The sequence below is a fragment of the Oxyura jamaicensis genome, chromosome 1, assembly GCF_011077185.1.
Source record: "Oxyura jamaicensis isolate SHBP4307 breed ruddy duck chromosome 1, BPBGC_Ojam_1.0, whole genome shotgun sequence".
NCBI lineage: Eukaryota > Metazoa > Chordata > Aves > Anseriformes > Anatidae > Oxyura > Oxyura jamaicensis.
The window spans coordinates 52,280,918-52,305,115 of NC_048893.1; positions in this window are offsets into that span (position 1 = coordinate 52,280,918).

Below are 24,198 nucleotides of genomic sequence, written 5' to 3' on the forward strand. Positions count from 1 at the left end.
CTTCTGTTGAGAGCAGGTCTGGCAGAAAGGATGACAGCCTCTGCGGGGCCGTTGCTTTATGGTTGTGCTCTCCAGTATCCTTCATTTAAAAATATCCAAACAGAAAAGGAAGCCAAGGCCCCCTCTCCTCTTCCTGCCCTCGCTGCACAACCCCTTCTTGCCATGCTAGGTGGTGGCAGCCTTGAGCTTTAAATGCTCTCAGATGTGAACACGAAGCTCCTGGGTTTGTTTCCCCACGTGTCCATCGGATACGATTAGCACTGCGCAGAAAAGGAGATAAAATGCACGCAGAGGAAAAACAGTTTCCTTCTCAGTGGCAGGAGGGATCTGTGCAAAACGGGCTTGGCTTTTCCTCCGATTTCCACTCAAGTTGTGAGGTTGGGGCGAGGGGAAGTCAGTTGGCTTCGCTTCTCAGCAGGGGATTTGTGATCTGGTGGGGAATGAGGAATCTTCCCCCTTGTCCTTGTTTATCGTGGACAGAGCGAAAAATAGGATGTGAGCTAAAAATACTTTGGCATTTTGCTTGTGGTCTGCCTTATCTGGATGATCACAGCACTCAAGGGAGTTGCATCGATCTTTCACGAGCCAGCCAGGATGTGTCGCGGGGAGGTTCTGGCCCAGAGGGAAGATGCAAGCAGGGGGAGATGCATTGAAGGAGGAGAGGAAGGACCCTGCGGGGAGGCCAGCGGGTGAGCCCGGACGGGTTTCTACACGCTCACATGAGCAGCTGGCAAGCAGTTTCCATCTCCTTGCACTCTCTTGGGCTGGGCATCATCTTCTTCTCTGCCTCCTTCCATGCTCGACCCCACCGGTTGGGCAAAACCAGAAATGACCAAAACTTAGCACAGGGTTGGTGGTCAGCTTCTGAAACTCCACACACATCAGAAAACAAAAGGAAAGTAAAACTCCAGCCTCTTCTGAAACACAAAAATGAAGTAGTTGTGGATGCCCCATCCCTGGAAGTGTCCAAGCCCAGGCTGGATGGGGCTTTGGGCAACCTGGTGTGGTGGGAGGTGTCTCTGCCCATGGCCGGGGGTTGGAACCAGGTGGTTTTGAAGATCCCTTCCAACCCAAACCATCCTACAACTTGAGCCTCTCATCCAGATTGACAGCTGGGCTGGTGAAATTCAGGCTGTTGGGTGAAAAATACCAGATGGCTCCAACCATACTTTGTGATGCTGCTGGAAGGAAGTTGTGGGATCAGTGTTGATTTTTTCCAGGCTTAATCTGATTCTGAAGCAGGTCTTCTGGAGTGCAGCTTGAACGTATTTTCAGTCACAACAAGGAGCTTTTGTTCTGGATCCCTTCCTAGGCAGGTCTCTGGGTTGAAATCAGACGGCAAGGTTGCCGCCTTGGTTGCAGCACGTGTATATAACTGCTGCAAGGTTCATGCTGGGCAATTTAAATATTCCTAATTACATCACTCACTACATCCCTGTAAGTGCACAGAGGCACGGAGGAGCGAAGCGGCCCCTGGGTCCCTGCACGTTCTCCTTTATGCTAAGGACCTTTGCATGACCAGGGTTTCGTAAAGTGCCTTCGGGGCATCTTGGGTGGAGCTTTGTCCCCTGTGAGGTTCCCGAATGATATCAGAGGAAAGAAATCTCGACATGTTTGTTCCCATGAGAAGGTATTCGGAAGCAGTCAATCGCTTTTAATTAATTTCCTAAGCGCAGGATTGTGGGAACGGGAGAGCCCATTCCTGCAGCTAGCCCAGTTCCTTAACTCCCATAAAGGCTCACCGATGGCTGCATCCACGAGGGGCTATCAGCAGCTTTATTCTTCATCCCGAGCGTGCATGAGGGGTGGCTGTCAGGTGCGAGAGCTCGCTGTTATTCCTGCCCACGCCAGCCTGCATGGGATTTTCCTTCGCTCCATTTGCACAACAAGAGGGACTTTTGCACGTCCCAAGCATCGTAAAGTATCTGCCAGTGTCACGACCTGGTGATGAAACCTTCACACAAGTCTTGTGCTTGTCCATCCCCTGGTCCATTCCCCCGTGAGCAGCTTTGCCATCCCTCGAAAACCACAGCAAGGCAATGTGGTGCAAAACCAAAGACGACAGCCCTCAGCCACATAATGCTCGGTGAGAACAAACCGGGCCCCCTGGTGCTGCCGTATGCCTCTAGGAGGAAAGTGGAGGTGCTGTGCAGGGTATGGCAGCAGGGGACAGCCCACGATGTCCCTTGGAGGTCCTGCTCCGGGCACTGGCAGCCTGGCTTGCTGCTCTCCTGCTGTTCCCACTGTTTCCGTACACCTGAGCCACTGTTACTCTGCACCTTTTCTCCTTTCCCCCCCTCTTTAAGTTTTGTTTAAGTTTTGTTCAGCTCCTCCTGACAGCAGTTTTAGCAGGGCCCACTGTGCCTGCCAAACTCCAGCAAAGGCGGGTTTAATCTGACAAATGCAATTCCCAGGGATTTGGAAACCCAGAGCCATGCACAGGCTCTGGCAGAAGGGAGAGAAAGTCACTTGGCACAACTTTGAGTGGTCAAAGCCCCTCGGATCAGCTGGAAGACAGCAGAGGGAGTTTGTCAGGCTTTGTTTTATTTTTTAATTGTTAATTAAGATATCGTCACTGATGAAGTCAAACAGTTGTTTAAATCATCTTTTTTTTTTAACAACAAAAGCGAAGCTTATTTCCCACAGAATTTCCTGTTGGTTCTTTGCTTAGCACTCTTGCTCAAAATGCCCTCTGTCTGGTATGAATCATAGCCACAGATTTCTAAACAGCTTAATCTCTTGAAATAAGAGTTTGGGGGGAAGGCTGAGATCTAGGACAGATGAGAGCAATGTTTCTATGCCTTTTAAGAGTAATTAATTTGTACTAATTCTTACGTCAGTATGAAAGCAAAAAGAAAGCTGTGTGGCAGAGGATAAAAATATGAACATGTAAAAATAAAGAACATAAAAGTACATGCTGGCCACGAAGCCAAGCACCTCCACTGCTGCAGGCTCTGCCAGGGGCCGGTGCAGGCCCACGGGGCAGTGGTTCCAGGGAGCAAATGGATGTGGTGGGTGCTGCTCGAGGCGCCCTGCTGGCCCCTTGGTGGCTTTTCTTCATCTGTGGAGGTGAAGGAAAACTCCCAGCAGGTACAAGCGTGTACAGCCAGGGTTTTTGTGCTGCTCACCTACGTCAGATCGTTCGCTGCCTTTTTTGCTGCTGGGTGGAACAGGATGTCGGGTTTGTGATGTATAAAAGAAGAAGGTCACCGTGAATGAAGGGGTTTCCCTTGAAATTCCTCCCTGCCCTTTGCGGGCAGGGTTTGGGTGTGAGTTTGGGATGCTGGGGCCACCGTCACTGGGTGCTGGTGAGGACACTGGCAGCAGATGCTCTCCGAGGCCACCCCCATCTGGGTGTGGGTACAGCCATCCTCAAATTCTCTTCTCTTCCCACATAGACCTGGCCAGCTGGTTTCCCCCATCCCACTCATCAGCCCTATGCAGGTTGATGTGACATTTCCCAGCACTGGGAATAGCACTGGTAGCACCCTTATCCCCCTGGTAGCCCTTATCCCCCCCCAAGTCCTCATGCATCTCCATACTTCCAATCCCCCAAACAACTTCTTCTTCAGTCCCCCAAGCAGCTCCACGAGCATCGTCAGCAGGTCCTGGGGAGCTCAGCTCAGCATCAGCCCCCATTCCTTGGTCGTTCATTCCCCACTTTGCATTGCCCCAAGCATTCGTGTGGTCAAACTGCTCAAGGCATCCTGCCCACCAGACGTCACCTGGTTTATAGTCCATCTGCAAACCAAACTTTCTACCTGCAGACTGGAAAAGCTATAAACGGCAGGGACCATGGGGGCTGAACTTCGTTGTGGTCTCCTGGAGGTGCGCCCGCTCCAACAAGGCATGGCCCAGACATGTCGGGCTGCGGGAGAGGCCGCAGCCACCAGGAGCTGCCAGCACGGCGTTAAATCCAGTCTGGGAGAGACACGGTGTGCTTGAGGCCCAGTTTGCTGTTCCTCTGCCCCACAAAGACTTGCACTCGTGCTTTTCCTATGCCCCCTGCTTTTTAAGTGCAGTGTGAGGACCTCTCGCTACTTCTGGCCTTGCAGCAGGCCAGGGCTATCTGCCTGGGGTTCGGCCCACCTCCACAGGGCTGTGGCTTCAGCCGGGGGGGGGGACTTAAAAAAAAAGAAAAACCACATGCATCAACCTATTTCACCTATTACTGGGTGAGTAAGCATGGCTGAGGAAGCCCAAAAGCTGTGTAAAAGGAAGCAGAACCGTGACAGGAATGGGATGTGGCTGCGACTTGAGGAAGAGGTTTTGGCAGTGAGTAACGCTGTGAGTGCCATCTGCTTCTGGGACATTTGGTATTTACAAGGCGAATTTACCAATGAAATCCTGTGCAGTGACTGTTCCCCTGTTGCTCTTCTCTGTCTTGCCCATGGAAACTCTATCTTTCACTGCTCCAAGCTTTCACAAGCTGGTATCACTGCTGAGGAGCTTGGATCAGGAGACGATGGCCTCAGATTCCTGTCTGGAGCTCTCCCACCCAGGCAGAGAAATAAAGCCACTGTGCAGGATGGAAAATCCTTTATTTTTATTGAGATATTATTTAGGAAATGTGATAACATGCAGGTGTTCTTAAACACAGAAGCGTGGGTGCCATCACCAGCAGCAACAGCAGAGGTGGCTGCTCAGAGAGGACGTAGGGCTTCTTCCTCCCCCTGCAAGCTGCCTCGTGTGACTGCATATCACAGCCTATGTTAGCTGCATCCTTCTACATTGCTGCTTCTGCCACAAAGTTAAAAGGATAGCTAAATGTATGTTACAATTTTCTGAAGGTACGTGTGGCTCCAGCGTCTTGCTTTGCTGACCTGGTGAGATGAAATTATGAGAGGCAAGCATGAAAAGGACACCATATCCTTCCTTGTTAAGATTCTCCAACACAGGTGCACCCTGAAGTTCCTAAATAAGGGCTCAGGGTGCCTTGCTCTTGGTTCCTACTTCTCAGCATGTGCAGGTGATGTCCCCAAGCTGGTAGCACCCTTGGACTGTGTGGAGCTTTCCTGGGGAACATTATTCCCAGGTGGAGGGGAGGCTATTGTGTTCTCAGTGTTATTTTACCTTCTTTTATATATTGTTACAATTATTAGGCGGTGTTTTATTAATAATTATTATTATGTTGACAGAGACAGCTGCTGGTGTGTGCAGGGCACCCAGTATTTGTGGTCAAGGTGCTGGCTGTGAGGGGTGGATAGAGGGGTTAAAACAAAAATCAGGAGGTGGTAGAAACTTTGGGAGAAGAGGATCTGAAGAGACGGAAGGATGAGGCTTGGGAGGAAGAGAAAGATGCAGGACATAGTGGCAATGCAAGAAAGACTGAAAGCCATCCCTGGACACTTTGCCATTTCACGTCTCCACCTGAGCATCCCTGGCACGTCTGGGACTGCTGGGGAGCCGCTCCTGCAAGCAAAGCCCAGGCACAGCTCTGAGCCCTGATTCCAGCTATATGTACAGATCTCCCCAGCCTTCGCTTAACAATCTTTGTTGTACTATAGAAAGAGGAAGGTCTACCTGCAAAGATTGACTTTGATCTTTGCTTTCAACCATTCACCAGACTTCAATTTTCCACGTCTTTAAACACTTGGTTTACCTACTGCTACAATTTTCTATCGCAGTGCATAAATTTAAGACTATTTCTGCTTGTATCTGAAGTTTTACCATTTCCTCTTCTTGGAGGAGGTCACATCCTCTAAACCCCAGGAACACTGCAGTGAAGAGAGAGCATCCTTGGTGTGATATTTTCTGTTTCAGGCCCCTCATCTGTGCCCAACTCTTGCCTATATCAGACAACCACTTTTATCTGCACTTAAAGCTCATCAGGGAAAGGAGGAAACAGAAAAAGAGAAAAATAGCACTGGTTCTGTAATAAGACAAATCACTGTTGTCAAGTTTATTTGTCTCCATAACTGGAAGAAGTTCTTTTTATAGGGTTATTATTTTAGAAACAGCGAACGATGATGTGTCTGCCCTCTACACGCAATGCCCAGCAGAAGAGTGTGCCACTACATGCGTCACGTACCACACATGCCAGGTTCCCGTTTGATTTTAATTTACTGCTTCTGAGGGGGTTCAGCGCCTCCCTTTTGGGGATTATTCTGATCAAGCAGAGATTATTGTTGGCTCTTTCCCTGGTAGGCAGCCGCCATCACCATAATTTTTCGAGTGGCTCCCATATAAAAAAAAAAAAACAAAAAACACAACAACAAGCTTCACGCTTGGTGAGAACTGGTGGTACTTTTCCTCTTTCAAAATAACTGCTTGGAGGAAAGGTTTTGTTTGGTTTCTTAGGCTTTATGCAGTTACTTATTTTAGGCTGCTTTATTTAGCTTATATTTTTGTTCCTTGTATTGAGCCAAAATTTTTCTTTTCTCGAGTTCGCTTCAGTACTCCTGGCTATCACACTAGTACCATCACAGCCACTCGTCCTTCCTTGACATTTAGGTTCTCCAAAGTTTCATGAATAATCACCTCATTCCCTTCCACAGTTGTCATTCCACCAAATTATACATTACAGACATTTTCAAGCATGGATTCAGCAGGGAAAATTAAATGCCCCTTAAAGCTTTTCTGGACTTGAGGCACCTGTACCCAACGCAGGATACCCCCCCTTAGAGCAAATACTTCCAATCTTGGGCTTGTTCCCTGTCTCCTGGCAAAATCACTATGGAAAGTCTGAGGAGGAAGATGTCTGGGACACAGTGGCACCAGAGGAAGCTGGATTTCACGACAGCAGAAAAGGCAATAGAGATGCAGACAGCGTCCAGGAGACAATGCGCAAGATAGCCGGTGGGACAATACTAATCTAACAGCTGCTCCAAATACTGGGTTGCTGTGAAAACAGAAACGTAGTCAAAAAATACAGATGTAGTATTTATTTTCTTATATTTGGGATGGAATCAAGTGCTGGAAAAAAAAACATCTTGGTCGGTATACCCTTATCTACATCCATCACACTCTGTTTTTCTGCCAGTGAAAGTGGTCTGAAAGCAGCCTTTCAAATTCCAGCTCGTGCCTTTACTAAGGCACCTCAGCAGTAACGAACTCACAGAAATAAATACCCCTGCGGGCCACTGTTCAGTCTGTGATAGAAAGCAGCGGAAGATTACACCCGGAAAAGTTCAAGAGAAGAATGGGATAATTTGCCCACACAAGAAGTTACTTCTAGTCATGGGCTTTCTGAGGTTGCTGTACACCCCGGAGCTATTGGAATTTTATCCCTCAAACATGAAAGAGATAATAAAAGCAAGAGCTTCTAATTATCCTTTTTTTTTTTTTTTTTTTTTTTTTTTTTTTTTTCCACTATAATCCTATTTAAGACTTAAGCTGACTTGCTGTCAATGATGGTCTGTGAAACTCTCACAAATGACATTACTCTGTAATAAATACATTTCCCGTACACACATAACATTACTCTGCAAAAAACACATCTCCTGTTACCCATTTTTACAATGTGCCACCTTCCAGGTTTGCCGAGTCCTCATGCAGGACAGGAATAAGCAGCAACCCATGCAGCACCTTCACAGTCTTTATAATTTTCTGCTTTTCTGTTTTGCTTCCTTTGAATGCCTGACGAGCTGAGATCCCCAGGATATCCCGGGCAGAGCTGACGTTATGTACTGGCACCAGGCACATTTCTGCAGAAATCGGCTCTGCAGGGAGCGCTTTCTCATCAGGCCCTCTAACGAGGCAGGCGTTTAACCCTGCCTCTGATAAATGGCTCCCTCCAAGCAGAAGGGGTTGCAGAGGATCGGCATCCAAGATACTGAGCAGACCCCGGTGTTAATTAACCCCCCGCAGGCAGATCTCTGGTTTACGTGGCTGCCATCGGGTGAGCCCTGGCTGGGAGCCCTTAACTTGCTGCCTTGCCAGCATTTAGAGGAGCTTTTGGCAGCTCTGCCCTGCCAGGATGGCTTTCCTCGGGAGCAAATTCAAGCAGCTTCACCTGCTTAGCTGCAACGTTGCACGGGGGCAGAGAAGCTGGGAGGCAACTGCAGTGCGCCAGAGAGAAAGACTTGGTCTGTGCTCTCTTTAGAAGTGAACTTCAGGCCTGCTTCCCTTGTTCTTGCCTTTTTTTTTTTTTTTTTTTTTTTTTTCTTGGATTTGTTATTCCGTAGGAAAATCAGGCCTGAGAGGCTGCATTCCCCAGATGGCATTAGCACTCGCTCTTTTTTCCTTTCATTTGATTCCACTTTTCCCAGACATAAATCAGAATACCCTGATTTCTCTCCAGAGCTTCCCCCTCCGCTGCTTTTAATATATATTTTAAAGCCCATTTTTAAAACGTTCATTATCATAACTGTAAATCCTGTCATTGAAGCCGGAAGGCTGAACATTATCCTAACAGAGCCTACCCAGGCTGCGGAGGGTTTTGGAGATCCCAGGCAGGGCAGTTGGTTTGTGGTAAGGAGATAGAGGCAGACCGAGGCAGGAGACAAGCCTGCAGCCAGGTTGGCAAATATTCAGGGTACGCCGCCGTCATGCCCCACAACTTCCCGTGCTCTCCTGTGAAGTGTATTCATCTTGGCACTGCTGAATTCCTCCTCGGGGGACTATTTAACGCAGCTAGGGTGACGGGCAAGATCAAAACACTGAGGAAATACTTTCCTCTTTGATGGTGATTACCATCCTGTGCTAATTTCTGCCTTCGTGGACTTCTTGCTTTGAAGCCCTCGAGGTCTCGGTGGCACCTGGCCTCTGCTGGGCCCCTGGGTGGCTCTGGGATGGCACGTTGTCCTCTGGCACCTCTGCCAGAGCAGGACCCCACGGGGCTGCTGCACCTTTTCCTTCTTCACTGCAAGCTGCTGGTAAAGGATGTACCAGAAACCCTTCCCCAGCTCCGGCAGTCATGTATTTGGATCACTGGGATATTACTGACACATAATCTCGGTGTTTCAGTTCTTCTGAGATCAGATCTGAACATCGAATAGCAGGATAACAAGCCTGGTCCTCTAAATTTAACACCTTTTTGAGAAAATCATCTGGTTTGCTCTCTCGTTTAAACATTACAAGCCTGGCAAAAGGATACTCTCTCTGTATTGTAAGTTGCCTCAAGTCCAACACAAGGAAACCTACTTTCTATTGCAAGTCATTGCACTGCATCTGTAGATCCCAAACAGTTTACAGGCGAAGGCCGAAGTCATCAGTCCTGGTAGATCAAAGCTTTGCCCAATATCACGATGTGGCAGCGGAGGGAAGAAGCCTCCAAAACTAGGACACGAGGAAACAGTCTCAACTTGTCCCCAGGGAGATTCAGATTTGATATTAGGAATAATTTATTCACAGAAAGCGGGGCTAAGCATCAGAACAGGCTTCCCAGGGAAGTGGTGGAGTCCCCATACCTGGAGGTATTCAAGAGATGTGCGGACGTGGCACCAAGAGACATGGGTTAGTGACGGGACTCGGTAGGTGAGTTTGATGCTTGGACTTGGTGGTCTTGAAGGTCTTTTCCAACCTGGGTGATTCTATGATTCTGTGACAGACATGTTTCCTAAGCTTTCTTCTAACCCCTTACGCGGTCATTATGAACAGACCAAAAGCCCAGACTCTCACACGCTGTGCGGTTAGGAAGGTGATATTCCTAACACCTGAAGAACACGTCGCCTCGAGCTGCACAGGACGGCCGCTGTAGGATTAGCGATTTCCTATTGCAGTACGGTGGGAACAGACCTGGGAGGCAGTGGAACAGAGTTAGGGAGTCAGCCCGGGGCAGTGGGCAGGAATGGGGCTTGGAGACACACACGGCCTGAAACCCTCCTGCTGCAGCTCTGAGGTTTGGGGACGCGGCGTCCACGGCCAGTGAGTCACACGCAGCGGGACATCGTGAGTGTGGCTCCACCTATGGGAAGCAGAAAAATACTACAAGAACCCCGGAATTTCTCCAGGGAGTTGGTGTCCCCATCCTTTCGGCCCGAAAGATTGTGGGCAAGCTTCAGCTCTTCTCGGGAACCACAGCGCATTTTGATCACGGTGCTTTTGGATCAAGGAGTCGGTGAAGTGCCTCGTTCACTACGGTTAAGTCTTTCCTACCTGCAGAGCACAACCTGGAAGCCACAGCCTTAAGTTAATAATTTGTCTTCTTTGACAGAAGACACTGTAATTATTACAGTTGAACTCTGATACCTTTCCACACACTTTTTTACATGCACTTACCACTTCCTCAAACTTTTTTTTTTTTTTTTTTTTTTAAATCAGAAATTCTTGTGCTTACTGTTTGCCAGAAGGAAAAGCATCTTTCCTTTTGAATCTTCCAAAATTTCAATTGCTTTTGCCCTTCTTTCCCTATATGTTACTATTTCTCTGAGCATTTGACCACACCAAATCACACCAAAGAGACAGAGAGAGGAAGGCACACATTACCAGAAATACCTTGGTGTTTACCAAACTGGAACAAACCCACTTCAAACAGAAAATCCTTACTAAGACAGAAGAAATGGTTGTCTGTAATGCTTTGAACATGGATATCAAACTACCTCTCTACAAGGTTTATATCCTCTCTTATTTCTCAAAATGCATTTGTACCATGGGAATTATAGGACAGCAATCAGCAATTGATGTGCAGGACGTGGAAAATAAGAATGAAACCATGCAAAGAACATGATTCAGTTAAAAATGTGCGTGTGGCTGGCCTCTCTGAAGGCAAGGAATCATGTCAGATGTTTCCTCCCATCGCCTCTTATTCTTGCTTGTCAGGACGTGATTAAACAAGACTGAGAACATACCATCCCCTCCTAGTTTTACAACACACAGTAGTGTAAACACAGCAGGACTCTGCTCTCCATTAGGAACCCAGTCTCCAGCCTCCACGGCCCACTCCTCCTCCTCTGCACCCTAATACATGTACTTGCACTCCTGTACCTGCTTCTGCACCCTCCTCCTCCTCTTCCTGCCCATTCCTGAAGGCTCACCCTCCTCGTCAACCTCTGTCCATGCAGCCTGCGAGAGAAACGTGGGCTCTGTAGGCTCTGGCGTGAGGCCACGTAAAGATCTGCCGAGCTCCTGTGATCGAGTGACTGGCATTATTCTGTCTGGCACAAGAGCTCATCTGGCCTTGATGCAGGCAAATCTGGCCCAGCAGGAGCTCTCTGCGTACATCTTGCCAGAGCTGCTGGGGGAAAAACACCACAGAGGTGGCTTCCCTTGCAGCCCAGGTCGGTGTCTCGCAGGAGCCTGGCCATGGTGCCCATTTTGTGGCCCATGAAAACCTCTGGAAAACTTGGGATCTGCTGAGCTGCTAGGATGCGTGTAACTGCTCGGAAGTGAAGCTAGCAGAATTTATTCATTGCAAAATTTGTACATCTATATTTTAAGCTGTGTCCACCAGATCTTTCCTATTTAATTTGCTCACCAACACAAGGCAAGACAGTAAATATTCTTAGGCACCTTCTGAGTTGTTGGGTCATTGAGGTTTCTTTAATAGCTTACGGTTTTAAGCAGAGTCATCTTTAAATGGCTGAAGGCCATTCAGGCTTTAATGTTAAGCTGAGTGTTGAGCCATTTTAAGAACGTTATCTTTAGAAACATTCTTAGGGACACCTTTTAGCTTTGTTCTCTCTCTCTCTCTCTTTTTCTTTTTTTTTTTTTTTCTTCCACACTCCTTGTGCTTTTCTTTAAAGAGAAACGAATTCCAAATGCAAAACTGTCAGTGATGACTAAGACATCAAGTCTGGAAAATCAAAACATTTCCGCGCAAGACTCCGAGCTCCGTTGCTCATGGTGGCACCCAAAAGTAACTCGATTTTATAATCCTGCAGCTGAGTTCAGAGCTGCACTTAGAATGAGTTCCACTCTAACCAGGTTGAGTTCTGCTGCATTCTGTTATACTTCACTGATGTTTTCTTTGCTGAATGTAAACATTCATCTCGCATTAAATCAAATGGAAGACATTTAATATACTTGATGTGCTTCCCTAACAAATAGCACAGACTGTTCTTACTCATATGTTCATAAAATATGAATTTAGTTCATTCATTATAAATTTTAAGAAAACTGAAAGCTACTGAAAATAACAAACAGGCCTTCAAAACTAAAACGAAATACGGCTTATATGTAATATGCATTCTTCACTTTTAATTATTCCTGCTGAAAACAGAAAGCTTTTATGGGCAAGCATATTTCTTTCTGTTTTTCTCCACTGTATGTTTACCAGGGTCTGTAAATACCCTTGGAACTGTAGAAATCCGCAGCAGTAGACACTGAAAGCAATCAGTAACACGTGGAGTATGTAAATCAGCAGAGGCGTTAATAAAGCCATGAAACCTAATCACAGAAATGAAGGGAGCGATTTCCATCTTTTAAACGTTCATCTGCTTGACGGAGGATATGGCTAGGCGAGTAGCACTCCGGCTTGTGAAGTGGAAATCCTGGCCTAGCTGTGAGCTCTGCCATCAATCTGCAGTACGCGTTTGGGCACATCATTTCTCGCCCTGTGCTTAACACATCCATTAACAAGGACCCTGAGCAAATGATTTCAAGAACAAGCAAGACACCGTTGTTGGTAATAGCAGCAACGTAGACCAAAAAGACAGCCACACTTTCTCATCTGCTAGGAGCACTTCTCTCAGATCCCTAACGTGCTATTCTTAGGAAACATGGGAGAAAAGGAAGGTAAATATTCCTGACTTGTCGTTAAACCTAAGGCTCCCAGAAATACCATCATCCATGGGAACATTTCATGGTTTTGACTTCACTCTTTCACTAAACTACCTCTGGAGGGCTAACCCTGCCAAAGAGCACGGAGAAGAATTACGTTACGATCGAGATTTATGTGCGCAGCCAGAGCCCGACTGGGTCCTTGGGAACGAACAGCAAAGAGCTGCAAACGTCAGGGCTGGCACCTAGGGTGAGATCCCGGTGGGCTGGCAGGAACTGGCGAGCCCCTCGGTCCCTCAGCAGCCTCACCGAGCCCCGCGCCGTCGGCTTTGTCGGTTCATGGCGCGTGGCACAGGCATTTTTTCCTGACTACTTCACGTGCATTGCTGTGCGGTTGTATCACGGCCTCCTGGGCTTCTGGCTACGGGGGGACGGACAAGGAGGGGCCCGCCGTGCCCCCGTTACACCACCATGCATGTTGTGCACTCGTCCCCCCACCTCCCCCCGAGCGCTGCACCCGCGGGCACGGCGCCTTTCGGGGTGCAAAGCCAGGGCCCACCGCCGGCCCCGCTCTGCCATCGTCCCGGGCGCGGGGGCGCCCCCCATTTTGATCTCTTCCCCCCCCCTTTCTTTGTTCCCCGCTTGGAAGGTGGAAAGAGGGCTCTTTTTGGAAGAAAAGGCACCTTTTCCCCCAAAACCGCGCTGCTGGGAACCATCAGCCGCTAGAGGTCACGGGCTGGGCGCGGGCAGCACTCGCTGTCCCCCTGCCACCTCCCCTGGGGACCTCTGGGCCGCCCCCCCGGGGCCCCCAAGCAACGCCGACATTAGTGACAATAACGCCCCCCGCCCCCCAGCAGGGCCACAAGCGCAGCGCTGGCCCTTTAAGAGGAGCCCCCTCCCTTCCCCACCCCGCCTCGCCCTCCCCTCCCCTCCCACCTCCAATGACATCACTCCCCTCCTCCCCATTGGCTGCTGGCCCTGTCAGTCACCCCTCTCCGTCCCCGCCCCCCTCCCCTTCGCCCTGCCTCAGGCCCGTTAGCTTCCCCAGGTGCTCTTCTTCCATTGGCTGGCCGCCGTGGCGCTCACCCTCTCCTCTCGCCGCTAATTGGCGGAGGCCGGCGAAGGCTGGGAGGCGGGGGGCGGGCGCTTCCGCGGTTGCGAGGCGCCGGGCGGCGGCGGCGAGGCCGGGCTGCCCGCGGGGGGGGGGGCGCGTGCTCGGCGGCGGCGGCTCCGCCAGGGGCGGGCGGGGCCGGAGCGCGATGGAGCCGTGAGCGGGTGAGTGCGGGGCGGCGGCGGGGCAGGAGGGATCGGGGGGGGGGGGGACCGGGGGCGGGGGAGAGGGAGAGGGCACCGCGCCCCTCCCCCCAGCCCCCTCCCCGAGAAAATAAAAAAAATGTATATGATTTTTTTCTACCCATTTTTCCGGGTTTTTACCGCAATTTTCAAGCGCGGGGGCGGTGACGACAGCGGGCCGGGGTTGGTGCCGCCCCCCCTCAGCCGCCCCCGAGCTCACGCCCCCTGCCAGGCTGGGTTTTACCCCAAAATAAAGGTGCGGGGCCGGGGGGCTTCAAGGGGGGCGTCCCTTTGTATGCCCCCCCACCCCTTCTATATGCCCCCCCCACCCCTTCTATATGCCCTCTCCTTCTATGAGGCCCCCCCACCCCTTCTGTATGGCCCCCGGCCCCTTCCTCGCTGCCCAGGTGGCACACGCCCTGCTGGGACCCCTCCCGCACACCCCGCATCGCCCCAGCTGTGTCCTCGTGGGGTCACCGTGGACCCCCAGTGGGATCTGGGGCTTGTCGTCGCGGCGCCGCTTCCTTTCGGGGTCCTGGCCGTGCCCTGCAGCAGCAGGGGCTCAGTCCTGAAGCGGCACGGTGGCCTTCCCTCAGCGGTAAGTGGGTTTTGAGGTCTTAACCGTGCTGCTGGGTAAAGCTGTAGCTCCTTTGTGGTATCTGGGAAGCCGAAACGCGCCTTTTATTTCTTGGTAAGATCCGAAGACGTGGCTCTGAGTATTAAGAGAATATAACGTGGTCATTTGGGGCCAAATGTGCCTATCCAGCCCTATCCAGCCATTTCTCGCTCAGGCCTTGAGCAAGCCCAGCACGCAATTCTGTCTTTATTTTAAACTTGCGTTTGACGTTCAAGGTGAGTTACTCATGCCTTAGTCGACTTACTGAACAGAGGCTTTCAATACGTGTGTCGGTTTGACTTCCAGGTCAATACACGCTTCCAGCACTGATTTCAAAGCGTACCTGGCTGCCCGCACAGAAAACAGCAAGTTTCTGTAAAGACACCGTTAAAATCCGTCCCGTAGCGCTGCCAAGCGTGCGGTGCCTCTGGGTCTTCATAAGCCTTTCTAAAAATACTTCAGTCGCTTCTGGATAGGAAATGAGGGGGTACCCGCTCGTTCTCATTTGCTGCAGGCATTATACGAGTGAGCTAATAGTTGTGATTAAATAGAGGCTAATAATAGATTTAAACATAAGTGTGTGATCCGAAGCTGACTGCGAGCTCCTTTTCTGTTCTTCAGATTTGGGCTTTCTGCTGAACAGAGAAAGAGACTCCGTATATAAACGCCACAAGCTTTTCACAAGTGGGTGAATTTGCTCTTCTTAATCACCAGCTATTAACTTACCGAGTCCTTCCTCACTCATAACTTAGATACCAAATGTGAATCGAGGAACATACGGTGAAATACTGCCAGTTGTGGCTTCTTGGGCATCGTACCGTTCCGTACAAAACGTGAGTAGTGCTTTGTGGGCTGACTCCAGCAGTTGCAGAAGCAGATTTCGTTTCCATTCAGCTGAGGCTAAAACATCCCCGCTCTAATATTATGTGTGCGGGGAAAATAAAACACCAACAACCAAACACAGAAGTCCTTAGGCAGCAAGCGGATTGTTAAATAAAATGCAAAGAGAGGGAGTGCAGAAGGCATTTTTACGTGGGGCTAAGAGGATATGGCAGCTGTCCAAATGCATGCTCTCATAGAATGCTAACTTTTCTTCCCCTTGAATATGAAATAATGGGAAACTCTTGGGCTTGGGGAGAAGTGCCTGCTTGTGATGGTAAAGCAGCGTTGCTTTTCACAGACCCTTGCACCATGGAATCTCCAGGTGAAATGTGCGCTCAGGCAATCAAAATACCCCGTAATTTAATGAAAACAGAAGCCCCGCTGCATTTCCTTCACCATGATTCCCCTGCTGTGAGGTGTATGGTGGGGGGGGGGGAAAGGGGGCTGTTCCTAGACAGAGAGGAGGATCAGAGCAAAAAGCTTTGGATGTTAGAGTAAAAGCAGATCCATTCTTGGCACGTGCCAAAACGTTATCCCAAGATTAATTGTTGCGCTCATTTGGAATGTGCGAGGTTTTTCCCCAAAAAGCACAATTCGTAGTAATTCCCAGTCTTCTGTCTTCACTCGGTACACTCAGCTGTCCTTCCTGTGTTCTGGATGACATAATCTGTCTCGTTATCTGTTTCCTCTTAACTCAGTATTATGAGTAAGATCCCTTTGAAGAGTACAGTTAATTTCTTCTGCTTAAAAAGAGGTAACAATTAGCACATCTTACTGCAGTTACGCAATACCGTGCCTTTAAAGAATTTCTATCAGCCGTGTCCTGAGGGTCAGTGTCTTTTTCCTGAGAAACTGTTGAAGAGGAAGCAGAAAAAAGCAACTGTTCAGCAGTCTGAAACCGTCAGACACCTACTCTGGGAGAGCCAAATCTAATTATTTCCTGCTGGACACATTGCTGCGCCGAGACTGAAGGCAGAGGATGTGGTTACACAGCCGTTTCTTTTAGTACTGGGGCTGTCTTGAAAAGCTCGTATTCCCATCTGCTTTTTTTATTATTATTATTTTTTCCATCATGTGCTGTCACCTCGGCAGTGCCTGAGGGGCCACGTGCTGGAGCAGGTTAGGAACCCGATTTTTAACCTCTGTGCTTTCTGTTGCTCTGCCCCCAGCCCCAAGATGAAAGCTAGGGGAGGGGAGAAGGAAGGCGTAAATGGAGCGGAGGGGAGGGAGCGCAGAAGCTGATCAGTAAGTGCTGGGGCTGAAAGGAGCGTTTTTGGGAGCCAGAGCCGAAAACTGTTCCTGTGACTCTTCTTTTACGCACGTGCATCAAATGGATGCGATGGATGGGGCTGTGTCAATTCCCAGCCTCGGGATCCTTTGTCAAACACTCCCCTGGCGCTCCAGGGAGATAGCGTGAGGGTGGTGTGTACATTTTACCTCCCCTCCTCTGAGTGCTTTATGGAGTGCAAACACAGCTAAGTGGCTTCTTCGAGGGAAACGAATGGCATGGGGGTGAGGATGGTTTACATTACTCGGCTTAGGTATGTCACGGTGGTCGGTCAGGGCGCTGGGATTTTTACATGCAGGTCGTCCTTGTGGAGGGCAAATGATGCGTGCAGCTTACACAGGAATCTGCCATCAATCTGGTCCAGCGGTTGCAGACGTTAAGAAACAATGCCGGTTGCCGTAGCTCAATTTTCTGTGAGCTTCTTCTATTTCTGATCCGAGATCCTTATTTTCCACACAGTTAAATCCGAGCTTGTCACTGAGCAAGGTGCTGCAATTGTTTAAATGATGCTTTAATATTTAACGAGTCAAAGCAATGAATTCAGCTTCTGCGGCAGTCCTTTCCCCCTTCCTCTCCCATTTTCTCTTGGTGGTGTGCAGTTTCTTGTGTGAAGAAACATTTTAGATTGAGGCACACAGCCATATTGGTAACATCTCTATATGAACGTGAAATTTAACGCAGTCACGAGTTGTCGTAAATCTAAGGCTGAGCTTTTAATTGGGGGTTTCCTTTTGTACCTTAACCTCATGCCATCTCTATGCCTTTGCTCTCCTACCACAAACTAGCATGCCAACTACTTCTACTTATCCTTCTTAATCAAGCTGTGCTCCCTCTTTCAGCTCCTTTTGGCCCTGCCGATCCAGAAAAGCAGGGTTTTTGTGGAGCACGGCAGGAGAAGCGTGGTAGCTGCAGCTGCGTGCACCGGCACGTTATTTGTCAACAGCTGGTCAGCGGGGGCTGCTTCCCTGGAAGTTCCTAACTCATGGAAGTAAGAATTTTCTCCTGGAACTGCTGCTGGAACTGCTGCTGCTGTCGCTTGTGCTCACCGTGGGCGCATACCCAAGTGTGTGTGTGTGTCACGTGCAGGAGCCTCTGGCGTAAAGCAGTGCAGAAAATTCTTTATTTTCTTATCCTCCAGTAAGGCAAATAAACGTGCAGAGTGCACGTCGTCTTCAGAGTCCCTTCATGGTAGGGAGATGGAAATAAGGTATCTACTTTTGAGAAATTAGTTTTGGTTTGGCACAAGAGCCTACATCACAGGTTGTTTCATCCCTAAATTATTGCTTCCTGTGATACGCGGCAATTACAAGTAGGCGTGCAGGGCTGCGTGTACTGCGGTTCCTTGAGTTCTACCCCTTCCGTGGCTAAGCAGAGACACTTAGGATATGTTTTCACTGCACAGTTGATCCATGCAGTTGACACCCTGTTTAGCCTTACTCAAATGAGATCATCCTTTACACACAGCCATACCCATGTTATGATGAACTCATTCCTTCTGCAACTGTTTATAAGCTCTGAAGGTACAGAGCTGAGCTATATTCAGACGGGATTCACTTTCTGTCACTTGCCGGGGAACTTTCCCTTCCTTTGTCAGGAAGCTGTTGGAGACGCGCTGAAGTGCTCCACTTGGACGGTATTTAAAAAAAAATATTTTTATTTTTGCCTCCTGTTCTGATCTTATAACAATACAGGAAGTTTCCCAAGCAAATGTGATTGCAGTCTGTATTTTTATTCCTGTTCCGCTGGGTAAGATGGACTTAGTTTATGATGGTTTTAAACCTGGGAGAGAGGTTTCTCTGAGTGGTTGGTAGGGCCAGGTTCATGTTAACCCTAATGTAACTCTAAAACCCTAACGTCTCTCTAAATTCTCCCTCTTCCATCCAGTCAGGCATGCTTTACAGGAACACCTCGAGCTTGAACCTTTTGAAAGCCTCTGTCTGAGAGGCAGCATGGCTGTTAAAGAAGGGCTATGAGCTCTGCGTTGCCGTGTTCAGACCAGACTCGCGAATCGTGTCGGGGTGGTTCTGTGCTGTTCAGGCGTGCTCCAGCTGCCCCAGTCACCAGCGAAGGCAATAAGCCATTGTAATCACTGGAATAGCAGCCACTTGGCTTGAACGCGTAAACACTGACATGTAAACATTTCCTTTGGATGGAGAAGTTTATCAGCGAGATGAGACTTTGCATTTCTCAGAGATGACACTGTTTTTTCTTCCGAAAATCTAGGACAGTCGAATCTTCCTGCGTTGACTAGTCAGAGGAAGAAGGAGGACTGGAGGAGTGTTTTGATTGTGCTATGAGCAAGGAATAGCTAAAGCAGCTTAACTGGGGAATTTTGCCAGAAAACATCTCAGTTATCAGGTTAATCTTTGCTCCCTGGCTGCAGTGTAGAAGGAGCAGTGAAGAGCCTACCTTTCCATTACAGCTGTAAGGCTGTTTTGGGAAGTTTTTGTAAAGTTTGATGTGATGATTGGAAGGTGGGGTGTGTCGGTTTTCTCTTCCATCTTCAAGCTGGATTGAAATTTCAGGGGGTGACTGGGTAAGGGTAACAATAGAGCAATTATACCTGCAGCATCTCTTACTTGAATGGCGCACACATTAGAAAGAAAGTTGCTGACTGTCTGTGCCCGTGGCAAGCCAGTTTATAGCCTGCTTAGGGTTCTGATGACTAAACAGTCAATTGCGTGTTGCAATGCTTTAACCACCTGCTAAGACTGAGCAGGGACTTCCTTGACAAATAGAGCAGAAAGTTGGCCTTTTATTGTCCAGGTTATCTGGAATAAAACCAGTTCCTAGTAGAGGAAGAGAGATGAATAATGTCCTGGAGGGTGAGTGACACGTGGGAGAACAAGGATCTCTGGACACTTGAGGATGCTAAGGGATGCACATGAGGATACTAAGGGAAATGTTGGAAACTTGGGAGGGGGTAAATAAACCAAGGCAAGGAAATTACTAACATAATCTGTCCTGTTTTCTGAGTGTGTGCTCATGTGATACACAGTTAGGGACCAGCCAGCAGAAATCTTCAAATGAAACCCATCTCTTGACTTCGTCACACCTTCACGTACGGAAAGTGTTTTCAGGGTACCCGGGTCTCCAATAATAAATTGATAAATCCCATTCAAATCAAACAATGCCAAAAACTTGCTCTGGAGTAAAGATTCAATAGATAAATCTGACTCATGCAGTTACAGTTGGTGATTAAAACAAAATAAAGAGCTGCCACACAAGCCAACGTTCACTATCTAAATTTTGATATTACGTGCTTACTGCTGTCAGAAGAATGCTTCAGCAAAATTATTCTATGAAATTATGTGAAAAAGCATTTTTTCATCAGATAATTGTTTACTATCCTTGTAGAAGACTTCCCTTGACTTCTTGAGGCTTTAAAACCAAGGCATTTTTGTCCTTACCTTTTTGGAAATCTAAGATTCACAATTCTGGTTTAAAATAAAGTACAGTGTAAGTATGTATGTGGTTTATATCCTTTTATTATTATCATATTGTAATTACGGTTATATCAGTTTGGCTGCTTTATTTAAAAAAAAAAAAAAATTACTCCTGTTACGGGTTCCCTCGTTAAGTGTTTGTAAGTAATTCTAAGCATGGCCTCGCTGATGAGTACTGTACGAGGTGGCAGGATGACTTGTTGGTTCTGTGGCAGAGCCATGATAAATGTAGTGCTGACACGTTTTATTCAAGGAAAAGTTAAACCTGTCTCTGTGAAAGGGATTGTAAGGGAAGCTTCTGAAGTTGTAGCATCTTTCATTTATTTGTATCAGTATTGTAAATCCCTTCTCCTGCAGGTCTTTAATTGGATGAGGGTTGACCAAGTGGACGTGCAATTTGTTACCTGTATCAGCGAGCTCTTTCAGATTTTGTGATACTCTGACTGTCTGAGCATCTGTGGTCATTCTTTCCTCAGTCTAATTGGTGTAGTTGGTCTCATCCCGTCAGATATTGGCGTCATATACAGCTCTTCCTCCCCCCCGCCCCACTTTCTTCACTCCAGCTTTGTTAACGCTTGTGTCCTAAGCCCATTCATTTTCAAGTTTATATTTGGGGAGGTTCCTGGGTTTTGTTTGCTTTCTCTTATTGACAGGATATCGGCATCCCAGCCGCACTTCTGTGTGCCCGTAGAGTGCTGCTGGTGTCTAGGAGGCCCAAAAGTCTGAAAAACCCAGAGGGGAAATGGAATGGAAATTTTGTATTAAAACCTTCAGGTGATTAGTTCTTTGAACATGGCCTACGGAAGTAGGAGTAGAGGTATGACAGCTACAAATCAACTTCCGACCCTTTATATTCCTGTTTGAGAGAGGTTTCCCAGAGCCTCCGAAGTAATTATTTTCTACTCAAGTACAGCTGTGCGCGTGTTAAAACTGTGTTACAAAGAGAAATGGGTGTGTTACTCCAGTGCACTTCATGGATTTTTCAAGTGTGTGGGACAGTTCCCTCTCCCCACCTCCCTCCTATAGTCTTGGCAAATCAGTGTATTTTTTTTTAACCTTTCCCTGTGTTTCTTCGGATGGATAACATGGTGTAATAAACTAGTCATAACAGTCTCCAACTTCTACCATCTAATGTTTAAGAATTATTTCAGTACAAGGACGGGAAGGTTGAGTGTATCATTTGGTGAGTATTCTGGCTTGGTAAATCTCAAACAATGCATTCTTCAAAACTGACAAACCAATAGTCCTGAAGTAAAAGTTCTGCCCTGGAAGTAGTGTGGGTATGTATATTCCAGCGTGGCAGTCTCTATTTTCAGTCCAACTTCCGTCGTGTGTGCCAAAGTAATTAAAGATAATGCAAAAAAAAAAGGAAACCAAGATCTAGGACTTGCTCCTTTACTCTTAAATGAGAGAATGGGCTGTGCTGGTTGTTTTTGAAAGATCCCTGAGCATGTGTCCTGTTTTCCCTTTCAGTGACTGGGGAGAGAGCTGCTGGCATGGAAGTGAGCTGGGTTTGTCCGTGGGAACTGTGAGTAAGGTATGTATTGTGTTCTCTCTGCTACCTTCACTCTGCACCTTTTGTTCTTATGTGCTGAACTGAAAATCACTCGTGGTCACTGAACATGAGGGTTAGTAGCATACTGAAGGGAGAGCGTTTTGTAGTTGTACTGGTAGGAGGGGTGACAGCAGTTGGGTAAGGACTTGGTAGTGTAGAGCGTAAATGTACTCTTGTGGCCTTTTCATTATTGCCTAGCAATTAGTCTAATTTGTCACAAGTTAGCTTGTGCTGTGTTGCAAACTTCTCTCAGTGTTGTGCCTGCACGTTTTTTTATGATACTTGTATAGCTAGCCTGATTTATTCAAGTATATAAAGGCAGACAATTGCAATTGTTTTACATACAGCAAAACTGTAATGTCTGCCAAGATGTAACTGAGATTACCATGATACAGTAGTGCCCAAAAGAGAAGACGATATATTCAGACATTATTTGTAGTCCCAGGCTGAGTCTTACAGTAAAGAATATAAAAATGTTTTTATCTACTCCAGCACCAGAACACAACTCCTGTTTCAGATGTCCATTCCTGTGCTGGCTCTTAGTATTGTTGCTTCAAAGAAAGAAAACGTTGGCCTGTTTTTTTCTATACTGGAGGTTGAATTTGTTATTCTTTGGATTGGCAAAGTACAGCAGCAGTAGCAGTATTCCCCATCACCATCACCCTGCCACGTCACCCACATTCGTTAGATTTACATGTCAGGAAGCACCTCTTGAGTACTTAATGCTTTTCAATAAACTGTGTAGCTTAGACAAGACAGTGGTATTGATACGTGCTTCCGTATGAATCACGGAAGAAAATTCTTATCTGTTTTTCAGTAGCGTGGAATGCTAGGGATGGAAAGTCAGCTCTCACAGGGGAAAAAGGGAACAGAAGATCTGGTAGCTCAGTCTCAGTTGCTGGGCTTCTACTTAAACGAATGTCATGCCGCTAGCTGCGTTGGGAGGTGCCAGTAAATTCAGAGAAATTTGGTTTCCACACCCAGTGTCTATTGATGGGGAGGAGAAGCAAAGTCAATTCAGATTGGTCTAATTTTTTTAGACAGCCTCATACTGTCATGACTAAAGAATGCGGCTGGGATCAGTAAACTTGGAGTCTCCATTTCAAGCTTTGGTTTCACACAATATCTAACGTGGAGGAACTGAAAGCTGTCACTTTTCAGTGGGCCCTATTCCTCTGGTGTTTTTTTTTTGTTACCCTGTCTAATGAATCTGTAGTTGTAGGTTTTGGATAGTTAGCATGATGGACAACAAGCATTTCTCAAGGTGTAGCTCTCCATCAAGAAACACTGTGCTGAGCTGACTTTCTCTGTGGTTGCAGTTACTGGATTTGAAGCACAGAAGGTGAGAATTTAAAATTGAGATGAGAGGAGGGAATGGAGGTCCATATATATATTCTAAATCATGACCCATGATCATGCTGAATTAGGCAAAATGTAAAACTACCCCTCACACATGTGAGATGCTAAAAAAAATCTAACTATAAAGTTCTTCAGATAGTTTTAAGTTCTGCAGTTGTCTGCTGCTTTGTGCTGGCATGAATACTTGTGCTGTGACACCATTCTTTTCCTTTTTTTCCCTTCCATTTTTTTTAAAGGCTACATTAGTTCCCTGAGTTGTCACCTTCCTAGCCCAAGTCACTGCTCTGCTTTGCCCTAGATACTTCAGTCCCTGTCCCAAAGTTCAAATCTTCTGGTTGAAAGTATTTTGTTTCTTGGGAAGTTTTATTTCCTCTCTCCTCTTGTCCAAGGACTTTTTCTTCCAGATCTGCCCCTCAACATGAACTCCCTCATTCTTCCTCATTCCCTTGGTTTTCCTGCCATGAATTCCTAAGCCGAAGCTCACATCTGGCTGCAGATCATCAGCATTCCCTTTTCTAGTTTGCTGCAGCCTCCTTGCTGCCATTGATTGTTGGCATCTGCTGCCACATGCCTTCAGTGCTGGCTGAATCGAATCCATTGCTTCATCTGCTTGCCCCTATGGGGGGGAAGGAATGCTTTGCCTCCTACATGCAGGAAACTTGAAAAAATGCACCAGATGACAATTGCAAGGAAGTCGGACAGAAGGTGGTGAAAAACAGGCACGGAGCAATCCTGTTCTAAATACACTATAGATCATCATGCATGTCTTTGGCACCAGTGCAAGCTCTAAACAGTTCGCTCCCTTTCGCTGCTCCCTCTGTTTTGCTGGCATAGCTTCTCTTGTGGCCATGGTGAGCCACTCCAGGGAACAGATCCTCCTGGAAAGAAGTGGTTTTTGCTAGATTATTTTTCATCTGGTCCAGTACATGCTGTCTCCGTAAGATTTATGCTAGTTTCACAATGAGGAAGGTATGAGAGTGGGAATGTGTAGCAGACTGCTTGAGTTGGCACTGCTGCTGGATGTTTAAGTGTGCTCTTTGACATTACCGTTAAGCTGATCTTTCAGCGAGCTGCTGTTGCAAAGGCTTGGTCAAACCTCCAGGCAGCTGGGCTCTCCTGCTTTTTCCTTTGCATCAGAGCTACTGATTGTGCAGCCAAA